Here is a 13,638-nt window from a genome sequence, read left to right on the forward strand (position 1 = left end):
CGTCTGTTCTTTCAAACGTTTCTGCTTGTTGTCGTCTGCTCTTTCAAAAGTTTCTGCTTGTTGTTGTATGGTCGTTCAAACGGCAGCGGCCCGTAGACCAAACGTTGACCCGGTAATTGCGATAAGAAGTAAGTGCAGGCCTCAAAAGACTTCAATTTGAAGGTTGGTTGGCGTAAGCAGGCTCGGTGTAAACAGTAGATACAATAAGGTGTTGGTAATTGTTGTCAGTGACCATCACCGACTTGTTATGCCTTATTCTCTTGGTCCGATGCTGCTTGCGAATTTCAGTATCAACGTCGAACATCGCATCTACCATACATGCCTTTGCAGCCGCAGTGACGCCATGACTGAAAATAGCGAGCAGAATCTCATCATGGGAATCAGGCTTCAGCGTCCATTTTACAGCGTTCACGCAGAAACTTCACGCGAATTTTTGCGGTGTAACAAGCCTCGTGAATTTTGCTGAGGCCGCTAAAGTAGTCAGACATTGCCAGAAAGATGTAGAATCAATAATTCCAACGCGAAAAAGAGCACGGGGAGTCACATCAACCACGGAAATATCGCATTCCAATGGTTTGTTTATGAACGACGGCGAGCTTCTTGCCCACACTCCATCGCGCATGCGCAGCGCAGGCGGCGTACAATAGGGCCGCTCCGGTTTGTTTTTAAACATTAATTGGTCTATGTTGGTTTATACGGTGGAATTATTCAAAAGCTACCTCGACAATATAATAGAGATATGTGACATTACTACGCGCTAATAACTTACGAATTTGTGGTCATTGCGTCGACCTCTGATAGGTTCCCCCTTGCCATTTTTGAGACAGTTAAGTGGCGAAGCAGCATGTCTGCATTGCGTGGCACAGTCTCTAACAATACAAAAGACCCACTCGCCGAGGCATATGTGGTCGTGCTAAGCAAACCTTGATCAGAAACACAATATTTTAAGGGAGAAAAAAGAACAGCGGTTAATTTACTTCCGCCCCCCAAGCAATGCGACCGTTGCCGAACCGAATGGAACACAGCCACCTAAAATTGCCTCGACAAATGGTTCTCTCAAATCGTTCTGGACGTTCAGACATCGAAGAAACAGGTTTCCCCCGCTGAAATTGATGACTGGTTTGTTTGCAACAGTGATGCTTTGCGAAGATGAGAATACATAAAACAAGATCTTTTCCAGAAGGGCGCAGCCATCTTGAATGTCGCCATTTCTGGTATGCGGTAAAACATCGTTTTCATCTCCCCACGCCACTGGAGGGTGTTTGGAAAAAATGCGTAATTGCCACACATTCTTGTTTTGCCTCACCTATATTTTCTCGCATATCCCAGGTTGAAATATTTTATTATTTTTTCTTCCCGCATACCAGACACGAAACCCACGTGACTGAGAACGAAAGGAAATAGAAAACTTCTATAAGCCGGGGAAACACGACATATACGTCATACAAAAGACAGTATGCATACAGATTCGAACGCGAGATCGCGAGATCCGTGCTTCGAATGCCGCGTGGCAATGAGTTCAAGGAAGAAACTTGGGCACGCGGCATTCGAACCGCAGATATTGCGGTGACTCCTGCTTGCAGGCTGTCCTCTTTATGGCGCCCTCCTATGGTTACCTTTCGTGACGTCATTACCTAGCGAACAACAATTTCGATGGTGTTTGTAAGGAGCATGGTGGAGGCTTTAAATCATTGCGCTCTTAAAGCAACACTGCCACCACCGCCGAAATTGAAGTTCTTCCATTCCTCTTATTTCCATCGATGAGAAATCTTTTGCTGACGTCATAGTCAGCATTTGGCCAATCGCGGAAGGCCGACCACAGCGACGCTTTCGATCGCGCACGCACAATAGCACGCACAAATATTGCGCTGACTCTCGACTGTCGTTTGTGTGTCTTCCGCTTGTCCCTGTGTCCTTGTTGTTTCTTGCACTGTTTTATTCATTCCCATCATGAACGTCCGTCTCGATCTGAGTGCTTCAAATTACGGAAGTATCTCGCCGTGAACGACCAAGCTGAAAGTATACAACTTTTGCACAAGGGCACAGCCATCACTTCTGGTATGCGGTAAAACATCGTTTTGATCGCTGGACGCCTCTGGAAGGCGTTTACAAAAAATGCGTGGTTATCACCTAGTTGTCACAGATTCTCGTTTTGCCTCACCTATATTTTCTCGCATATTCCAGGTTGAAATGTTTTATTATTTTTATTTTTTCGTCTCGCATATCAGATACGGAACCCACGTGACTGAGAACGACAGGAAACAGAAAACGTCTATAGGCTAGAGCAACGTACGCTACTGGAGCAAGCTCAGTTTCACAGTTCCGCCTGCGACGTGGGCTCAGTGGCGGTCACGAGAACTAGCAGCGCTGCAGTCGAGTCTTGCTTCCAGATTGTCTAGCCCGCCAAGTTTGAATAGCAATACTTGAGCTTGGGCGAGTTGGTGATTCATACTAAAACTTCACAGCGCAAGGAAACAGACGCACACAAAAATAAATTTCAAACACTCAAGGAAAGAACACTCAGAATGCGCTGACTCTGATCTCTTTGGTGTATTACACTTCATCTTCGTAATATTTTTTTTCCTATAAACATATAAAAATAAAAAAAAAAAAAAAAAAAACAAGGAAGAAAAGAAAAAGAAAAGGGGGTAGCAGACGACGCGCGAGACAGGGAAGTAAGTTCCGACTGCAGCGCCGCTAGTTCTCGTGACCGCCACCTGCGCCACTCGCCTCTTCAGGCAAGAATAGGGAGCTGCGAAACTGAGCTTGCTCCAGTAACGTTGGGATATAGCCTACCCTAGAAGTACTCGACACGGTCACTCAATACGCAACACGCAACACATGCAAGAAACAATACAAAACAAAGCAAGATGAGTAGAGGTTTTTTGTGCTGCGTGGTGTAATTTATGACGATATGATTTTCATTCTCCAACGAATGAAATCGCATTAGGAGAAGGAAACAATTTAATATAAACATAAACGAACGACCACGCACACGTACACAGGGACACGCACAAACAAACACATACGCTGTGTAAATATCCACACAACCCCAATACTTTTTCATACGCACACACACATATAAATGCGCCATGAGCGGAGCTTCGATTTCGCACCGTTCCAAATTGCACGAAGTGCGTGTTATGCATGCTCATCTCACGTGCGTTCCACTTGTCAACGCCATCGAGCGGAAAGACGGAGAAATTGGGCGCGCCCTTTCTCCCGGCAGCGTCAAACGGTTCGTCAGACAGGCAACGACACGAACGCCGACGACGGAGCGCGGCGTTTTTCAAAGGGGAACTATAGGCGACATCTGGCCCGCGTGGTTCCAAACTCACTGACGGCCCCGCGGCTTCGCGAAAATCACTTATTCAGCGACTACCGAACGGGTCCGAACAGTCGGAGCTCCCGACACTTTAGCTCGCCGCTTAAGTCCCAGCAAATGAATACACATAAAAATGATGAAAAACAAAACAGAAAGTACATTGGCCGCCCACTGCTGCCGTTTCTGGTGACATAGCGAATGCGAATGTCTTTCTTTTTTTCTTTTTTTTTTTCAGTGCAAGTTTTCGCGTTAGTTCTTTCACTCTCCCTTTTGTATTTGCACCTGGCGTTTGCACAGTTTAGCAGTATATCGACTATTTTTAGGAGCCTAGCCTTTCAACGTCCTGGGATGTCCTTTACTTTATTTATTTTTTATTTATATTTGTTTGTTTCCCAAGCTTTTAGCTTTCGCTGCGCATCGATTTTTGTAGTACCGTCTTTTCGGTACACGTGTTGTTAAGAGTGGGGTCGCGTGGCGTGAATGTGCGGGGGTGTTTAGAAAAAAAGAAAAAAGGGTGAATGGAAAAAAAAAGTGGGTTGGGGGGGGGGGGGGGGGGGGGGGGTCGGGGGGCCGGTCGTCGCGTGCTCGGGGCGTCGCATTCAAATCAGCCGGCGCTGACGGCGGCACGTCACAATCGCATCTAACTCAATTCGAGACACGTGCCTCTCTTTCCTCCTCCTCCTCTTATTCCCTCTTTTCTTGCCTTTCTGCTCTTTCCCACCTAGCAATGCATTCCGTAGAGTTTCTCTTCTCCTCCCTTCGAAGTGCGGAAGAGAGAAGAAAAAAGAAGAAAATAATCCCTGGAGAAGGGGAACAAGGGGGACAAAGGACAAACACAAATCTCCAAACACAGCTAGGTGACTGGTGCGCGACCGAAAAAATCCGCCTGGTCCGGGTATCAAACCCGGGACCTCTCCATTACAGGTGGAGCGCTCTACGTTCGCCCGTACCAAGTGTGTGCACTGCGCTTGCGCAGAAACGAGTCGTGTGAAATGAGGCGCCGACGCATGCGCCGTGCTGACAGCAGCGCCACCACGGTGGCACGACGTCAGAGCCGCCATGTTTGTTCGTGCGAACAAATGAAAATGGAGTCTTCCGAAGTTTGGTTCTGAATGAAGAGACTGCAGCGTGCGTGAAGAATAGGAGGAACTCTCCCATGCATGGCGACGAAGGCTGCCGTCGCGTGGGTTCCTTTGACTGCTCCAGTTATTTTTGGACGCGGGCGTCCGCCATGGTTATTTCGAGCACGCGATACACGGGAGTGCGACTTTTCTCGGTTGTAAATGGCGTGGAATATGAGCGATTTAGACAAACATCGATCCATGAAAGAGGATGAGGTCGCGAGAGCGGTGACGTATAGCTCCACTGGGTTGGTTGCACAATGTTTTGAAAAAAAAAAAAAACATTTTGTACGTATGAGTAAAGTTTTATACCAGCGAAAGGTTAGCGAGCTGCCGATGGTTCAAACGTTGAGGCTTTCGAAACTGCGATTTGAGAGGGAAAAGAATAACGACACAAGAAGCAGGCAAAAAGAAGTTTTCCAACATTGTTAGATTTATTTTAGACATATACCCGCTTTTCTTAGTCAGAAATTAGCAACCATGTATCGGTATTTGGACAGCAGGAAGTTAGTACGTCTTGTAGGGTGGTCGGTCCGATGTTTACGGGGAATTTAGTCAGTACGAGCGCCGGCTGATATGTTTTTAACGCACATTACATAGTGTTATGAGTCTACGAGTGCACACCGGTACGACACCTAGATACAAATGGGTAGAAGCGAGGATATTTTCTGTTCACCCCTATCCGAGGTATAATGTCGCCTAAGATTCATCTTTTTTGATATCGACATTTTGGCGCCCTTAATGTCCGTCATTATTGGCATATGTTAGAAGCATGTTTAAGAACAAGTCAACACTCGATCGTTTTTCAATATCGGGCTTTTGGGAGAAAAGATAACAGTAGATGGTTCTTTGTTCTTCTCGATGCGCCACGGACTCCCGATGTCATCAGCGAGAAGGCTCGGTGAGGGTTGATATGGAGTAGGTATACTTTATATACAGGGAACCACGATACAGCAACTTTTACGAAGCAGGAAGGGAACTTTCTGGACGCCCCGCGGACCCTCTCCGCGGCTACTCGAGGTGAGGCCTGCCCAGACTAAAACCCTTTTTCCAGGGAAGAAAACGCTTACATACTTAAGCCCCTCTACCCTGGGAAACGTGGCGCCATTCATTGTTGTAGAAATGCTCGAGACACGTGCCGCGCGCCACTTCTGGGAGGAATATGGCGTCTGAAATCTAGCTCAGTGATGCGCTGTGCCGCCATGATCTTCCCAAGCTGCACGTTGCACGTGTCTCATGCATCGACGCTCCTCGCGCTCTGTTTGAAACATATGAAGGGGCTTTATCCCATGCTCACAGTCCCCCCAAAAGAAAGAACACAGAAAGAATTTTCTCAAACGCCATTCGTCAAATCTGACAAAATTTCTTCAGAGGCTTTGCTATTCGTCGAAACTGACATCACTCCTTCAGAGGCACTGCCGTTCGTCGGTTCTAATGTCAGGCCTTGCACAGCTCTCGTACCACCTTGGCACTCCGGTATGCAATGCTGCTCGCTAATCCGTCGGAGCATAGAGATGAAATACTATACTCCAGTTAGCTTTCCGCGGGGGTTCCGCGCAAAAGGTATTTCCACTATATAGCACGTATGCAAAGGCGGTGGCGCCCGGCAGCTCATATTGTCGAGAGCACGCCAAGAAGGCGGTGAACAATAACGCCATACTTTACAATAACTTTATTCCCCTCACCGCGAAAGGACGCATTGCCAAACGCTCTGCTTCTGCCGAATGTGGTGATAGCTGTTGGAACCAGATGAAGTTCGTAAACTTGCCGCTATCTGATTCAAAAGTTATACGCGATTTTTAAGAAAATATCAATGAGAAATTGGCGGCCAACGAAGTCCGCGAGAACAGGGAGATGAATGGCGTCTGTCACCGCGGGGACGAGCCCAATGTTACTGTAGAGATATTTTTTCTTTAATCGCTTAAAAGGTTTGAGTTAGGTAACGAAATAGTTACCATATTTTGCATCTGGTTCTAACCCTTAGGACCACATTCGATCAGAGGCCGAACGTACACGGCAATCTTGCGGTGAGTAATAAAGGTTGTTTTTATCTCCAAAGCACACGACACGTCTCGACAGGCCTAACAAAAACATTTCAGTGACGACTAGGAAGGTACACGTTCCACGTGGTCCCTCAATTCTTATCCATACGGGTATATGTGACGGCATCACCCCAAATCACGCTCCTCGCAAAGTGCCTAGGCGAGTAAAGCAAAGCTCGGGGAGTAAACCTTCGCTCACAAGAACCTCCAGGGATCCTGGGCTCAATCCGCACGCACGCCCGTTTCGGTCTGTATGATCATCGTAGCGGTTTTTGCTTATGCAATCCCTACTGCGTGAGACACGTTAAAGATCCCTGGCTATAGTAGTGGTTCCGCAGCAACTAAATTTCTCACGCCAGACACCCACTGTTGTGACTAACTTCTCGCTGTCTAAACATGCGTGCGAGACACAATCACACACAAAAGAGAAAAAAAGGCACCAACGACCCTCAGAGCAAATAGGAATAACGGACAACCAGTATAGGGTCGTTCAGAACCACGAGGAAGAAGCCTTGGCGAAGACGAGGAAGCTGCTGCCCAAAGGAAGATGCCCCCCCGTAAAGCGAAACGTCCCTCCCGCGCGAAGGGGAAATCGATGACGACGAAGCCCCTCAAAGGACTCCTAAGAAGGAAGCCGATAATTCATTTTCCGAGTCCGTGGCAGTCGTTTTGCCCCGCTGTGCGAATGTGTACGTGTATTGAACGCCTGCCTCGCGCACGCAAAAAAACGCAAAAGAAGAACGCGCAAAAGTCGAAGCCATGCGGAGAGAGGTGCCGTCGTTCGTGTTCAAGACATCTTCGGCGCTGCCGTGTGGCACTGCCATTGCTCGTTGCTCATCGGTATTTTGGTATACACACCGCGGCTGAAGAAAAGAAAAAAAGGGAAGATTATATATATTTGTTTTTTTTCTTTTGCCGAAGAAGTTTGTCAAGGCTGAGTGCATGCGCGTTTCATGCACGACGGCGACGACGCGCGCGTGAGGCGCATATTCGGTATTTTTTTTTTGCGGATCTATCGTGGAATTACGGATCACAGAGTTTGGCGATTGGTATTCTGGACGTCCCGCTTGGAGCGAATAAACGCGCGACGTTTCCGCGTGCGCTACTGTTTTCGCGCGAGTGCCTGTTTTCTGGAAGGGGGCGCGCAAACTTCCCCGATCTTTGTGCACGCCGTCTTTGAATCGATTTAAAACGTACTATACAGTCGTTGACAACCTAACAGGGCGTTTCTAATCTTATTTACGCTTCTTACTTCGTGATTGGTTCTTCGGTGCTCGTATCGGAAGATGCGACAATCTCATGGCTGCCGAATGATTACAAAATGGCCGGGGTTCGTTAGGCAGCCTCTTTACTTCTTCAGTTAAGTGACTAGAACGCTCTTCTCTCTGTCCCTCTGCTTTCCTTAAAAATATAGTTTTCTTATTTTTTCTCTCGATCGCGGATCTTTTTAGACGCTTTCAGGCAACTTTGCGTGGGCGTCGCCATCTTGGCACCACGTGACCCGTCCGCCATTGCCGGCCTCTACTTCACCGCTGCTACCAATAGCACCGTGTACTTCGCTTCGAAAGCCACCGCCGGGTTGTTGATGGAACCGGACTGTGAATGGGTCGACGACAGAAGATTATGACCGCGGAAATAAGGGTAGTTAAAACCCAGTGTGACTTCTGTGAATGTCGAGTTGACACAGCGAGAATATCGCAGCCTTAGCCATCGCCGCATGTCCGTACTTTACTCATCGTGGTCTTGTTTGTCGCTGCAGTTGGGCGCTTTAATCACGTAGGCGATTTGGCAAGCGAAAAACTTGGCGATCAGCGACGGGTTGGGCTGTCGCTGGGGCGGATTGCTTGCCGCTGACCGTCGCACCGCTCGGTTGTAGTAAATTCCAAGCAAACTTCGCTTGTGTCCCGGGAGCGACTCTCGGGTGACGGCTCAGGAGTCGCTCGTTCATCAGAAAAATATCGTGTTCGCTGTTGGCTGCATCGGAATGAGTTATAGGAGACAACCAATGCGTTGGGTAGAAAGTCTTGCGTGAACGAGCAACTCGCTAATTTGCGAGCGCGGCCCGAGAAAAAGTGCTGCCATTCCCGTCTTGAAGATGCCCCGCTCGGGTTATTCAGTATGAATCGGTGGATCGAAAACGGTACCAAGCACGGACAGTCCATGTGCTTCAGCAGGGCATGTTCAGTGCACACAGCGTGGTTCCAGACCTCAATGTCGCCACTGCAGCTTTTGCAACCCACTACAGAGCGGCTTGCCCGTTGGACGCCTTTTGTGCGTCCCACTGTGGTCACCCATCGTCACACAAACATCTGCAAATGAGGTAAGCGGAGTGCTGGTGCAGGCCAAAATACGGGCCGGCAATGGCGGCTGAAGCCCCTCTACCATGGGAAAAGTGGCGCCATTTTTTGTTGTAGAAATGCCCGAGACACGTGCCACGCGCCACTTCCTTGAGCGCCACTTCCTTGAGGAACATGGCGTCTGAAATCTAGCTCAGTGCAACGCTCGGTGCTTCGCTGTGCCGCCATGATCTTCCCAAGGGCTGCACGTTGCACGTGCCTCGTGCATCGAAGCACTTTGCGCTACTTTTTAAACATGAAGGGGCATTAATGGCGGCCTGGGGAGCGCGCCGACTGGTGAGGGCTATAGGGTAACTGACGCGTTGAAAGCGTCCATACTTTTCACGGATCTAAACAACAGCAACTTCCAATTCCAACACGCCTTGCGATTAAGAGAACTACCTACATTCAAACTGGCGTACAATAGAGATCGTGGTAAACAAAATTAAAATGAAAAAAACGTTCAGCCTTTCCACTCTCGTGAAGAAGGAAGACCAGCGGAGCTGCATACTCGATACACTGTGTGCTTCTTCTTCGTCGTCGTCTGTTTTTCGCGCTGTTTCCTACGATGAATTATGTCCAAAGCGCCCAACTATCCATTCTTCTATTATAGCTGGAAAGGTTGCCGCCATCTACGAGCGACGGCGGAAACCATACTGGTTGTGTGCTTGCCGCCGTCGCTTATAGATGGCGGTAGCTGTCCAGTTAGGTTTGTGTCGACATACACGGACACGATCCTGGGGAACCTAGCCCTTAACAGCTCCGCTGTAAAAAAACAAAAAACAAAAAGAAGATTGAGGTACACCTAAGCATTCCTTATAAGTTGTGAATGCGAAAGCATGCAGGCCGCTCGTCCGCTCCCTTTTTCGTCTGCTGCGTACTGTTACGTCGCCGGTCGGCGCGTGTGCTCCCCTGGTGACCTTGGACGCTCCGCGCTGATGGACACGCGGTCATGGGGTGAGTGGTAGTGGAAACTGACGAGCGCAGCGGCCAATGGGAGCCCCGTCGACACGCGCCAGCCAGTGGAACCGAAGGAAACTATCTGCCGTTTTTGCGCTTCAGATTGATAACGTCAGCTCGCTCCATGAGACAGTTAATACTTTTGCACTAAAACAAATTGCCTTGTGTTTTGAAATTTTGCAAACAAAATTTTTTACATATTAATTCAACCTCCTCGAGTTCAAGCACTTGCCCTTTAGTGATTTGCAACTTTTATATTCATAACTTCGGCCGTACCGAAATAATAAAATGACCATTACCGAAGTTTTACCCAGACTGTTAGAGGCCTTAGGTTAGCTACATTGGCTAAATTCCACATCTACAGCGTGAACCATGCAGTGTCGCCACGCGTCAGTGGCACACAAACCTTCCGCTGTGCTAACATTGAACGTCTCGGATGCTTGACGTGGCGCAGAAATTGTCGCATAAAGGTGCTTCTAAACACTGAATTTCGTAATGCTTCCATTTTTAAAACAACAACCCCCAAAAATCGCTTTATGCGACCATGTGCTGTTACGTGAAGCGTGTTTCGGGAAAATTTAGAACTCCAGAACCGGTCATGAAACACCTGCGACGCAGTTGAAATTTCAAATTATCCATGGGTTCTCAATATAAGTGATTCACAAAAGTTGTCATAACACCGACCGAAAGCCCGATTTATAGCCAAACCTAAAAGCTGTGACAGACATGTTATTTTCCCTTGAGTTTCAAAGTATCCATGAGTTTTATAAGTAATTCACAAAAGTTGTCATAACACCGACCGAAAGCCCGATTTATCGCCAAACCTAAAAGGTGTGACAGGCATCTGTTATTTTTCCTTGAGTTTTAAAGTATCCATGAGTTCTATAAGTAATTCACAAAAGATGTCATAACACCTACCTATAGCCCGATTTATAGCCAAACCTAAAAGATGTGACAGGCATCTGTTATTTTTCCTTGAGATTCGTTTTTTGTTTCTTACACATTACTATGTGTCGCATCAGAAACAAGCTCCCAAGGAATAAAGTCCCGGCCAGCAAGCTTGAAAGAAAACGAATGCCAGGTTTTAAAATCAGACTTACAAGAAAACTTCACACGAAATATTTCTGAAAAGCCTCGGTGATCTCTTTACGTACATTACAAGCAACTCTAGAAACTACAGAGGGAAAACCCGCGAAAGAAAACCGAAACGCACAAACGCATGTACCAGGCAACGAGTGGATCACCCATTGTTTTCTTCACCCTCTTTCAGCTTGGTCAGTTTACAGCGGTGGAAACGCGGCAGTAAAGAAATAAAAGGGACAGAAGGCAACGGGGTCACTAACTCGATACCTTTTTATTTATTTATTTTATATCGAGAGGTTTGAAACCATGACGGAGCTGATCTGCTCGCTGTCCAAGCTTGAAGGGGACCTATACAAATCGAATAAAACCCGTCTATAGACGCATAGGCTGTAGCCATATTTTCTCCCCCTCAGCGTGGGCCGAGCTTTCAAAATTGACTCGCGAGACAGTGAAGCAAAAATACGAGCTACGTCAGAAAATAACAGAGCGGTTTTGAACCTCCGAACTCAAAGCCTCCGGAACGAAGTTCCTCTTCGCTTCAGCTCGGGGGCTTCCGGTGATCCATTTTGGGGAACAGAGGCAGGCATCACACCGCCCCCGCGTTACTATTAATATCGTGCACTGATGCGACACCATTTTGTATCTTTTTCTTTCCCCTTGTTTCGCACCGTGCATTCGGCATTCTTTCGGGTGACGTGAGAATCGGACAATCAAAATCGTACAGTAATGGACTCGAAACCGGTCCAAGTATTGCGATTCAATAAAAATTGGTCAAATATATACAATCACATCTCAAAATAGTACGAGCACACTACATCGAAGCTAGATCACTCTCCCCTTTTTCACTGCGCATTTTCGTTGTTCTTTTTATGTTTTAGAAGGAAACACGCCCACTGCTTTCTAATTCTACATGAACTATAAAATAAACAGTACAATATATCAGAAAAAAAAAAATATGTAGGAATCACCCTGCGAAAGACCCCAGGATCAACCACCGAAAAGAGCCGGACCAACTGTACCGACTTGATACCCGCTCGCACGCAAAGACCGTGTGTCACGTCGTAGGTCCCTGTACACCTCGCTTCGCCTTCGATGGACCGCAGCGAACCCTAGGAGTCCTCCCAGCCAATCTAGCGCTGTGAGCCGATCACGTGACCGAATACGCCCCCCCCCCCCCCCCCCTCGCGTTGCCGTACCCGAACCGAAAATCACGTGATACACACAAGTCAGTGGATTGGCTTCTATGGCATGATAGCGTCCGCTTACGGTTCGTCGCAAGATGAAGCGGTGTATATGGTGGGAGGACGTTCCGAGCCCGCTGCGAGCGATTCATCACGACACGACGTCAGTCTTCCGCCATATGCGCTCCAATTGACGCGTGGGCGGCGCGGCGGGTCGCCTTCCTGGTCCTTCCTGAACCGCTGACTCCGGGCCAGGACAGGCAGCAGCAGCAGCGTGCCACGGCTTCGTCTCGCATCCATCACCGTCAAGCTTTTCCCTTCGAACGCACCCGGTCCTCTTGTCCGACAACGGTCACTTCTCTCGCAGGCCCCATGAAACTTTTCCCGGTCTGCGGGTTTTGCCTTGCTTTGACTTTCTGCCGTGTCTGCGCCGGCGTGTGTAGAAGGGCACGGGCCGGTGACGTGCAACGGTTCTTTCTGTACCTTGTTTTGACCGAGCGGGGTCCGTGGTGGTGGAGGGGCGACTCGAGCCAGGCACCGGGCTTGAGCTCAGCAGGGACAGCGATGAGCCGCGATCTCTCTCGAAATGTACACTGTTTATTTACATGATGTACAGTTGGTTCAAGACCAGAGAAGATATTTGCTTGTCAAAGTTCGCTCATTTTAAGCACTTGGTTCTCCCCAGGTCCCTAGGTAGCAGACTTGTGCCCGTTACTTGTAAAAAGTAATTAATTACAATTACAATTACTTGGCCATCAAAGTAACGGATTACCGTTACAAATTACTTGCTTTAAAATGTAATCGATTAATTACTTCGTTACGTTACTCGATTACTTTTCAATTACTTTAAGAAATACATGCAAAAACGCGATTTTTCACGTATTATCTCTGTATGCGGTAATAAGGTAACGTATTAGCTATACGTAGACAAATATTACTAGCAGCAATCAATGTAAAAAGTCGTTTAAGTTTTGTGTTTAGTATTTATTGCACATCAAGAGCAGTTGGCGTTGGAAGTTGAGGTCGTTCATCTTTGCTCTCTTTCGGAAGAAAGAGGAAAAATGAGCGGCCCTGAACAACCTGATTGAACTGCACGAGCGCGCGTGCTTGGAAGTGACACTGAAAGCCCGGAGCCCGCTTTTATAGCTTCTGCTACGCTCACACTTAAAGTGGAAACCGAGTATGGCACGTTTTAGAAGATCAAATATTTTACCAAATCGCACACCCATATCGCTCATGTCACAATGGTATGCGTGGAAGCAGCATTATTAGCTGCCGATATGCGAAAATACAATTTGCGTAAACTCCATCAGCAACTCGCCGAGGCTCCCCTGACCTCAAATAAATATCAATATATTTATTAACTGTTCGAAACCTACTTTACGCCATACGTCAGCGGATACACTCGGGCTGAAAAAAATAACCAAAGGCAATGTTGCGAGTGTAAATTTGGGATGCAAACGCCACACTATGAACTACACAAAAATGTTATTTTCTAAATCACTGGTTTCCACAAAAAAAAAAAAAAAAAACTAAGAAGCGCTTACCTTTGCGTGTTTCAGTCGGTTCGAATTCGTGGACTTCGCAGAT

The sequence above is a fragment of the Ixodes scapularis genome, unplaced genomic scaffold (assembly GCF_016920785.2).
Source record: "Ixodes scapularis isolate PalLabHiFi unplaced genomic scaffold, ASM1692078v2 PGA_scaffold5__190_contigs__length_132052651, whole genome shotgun sequence".
Classification (NCBI taxonomy): domain Eukaryota; kingdom Metazoa; phylum Arthropoda; class Arachnida; order Ixodida; family Ixodidae; genus Ixodes; species Ixodes scapularis.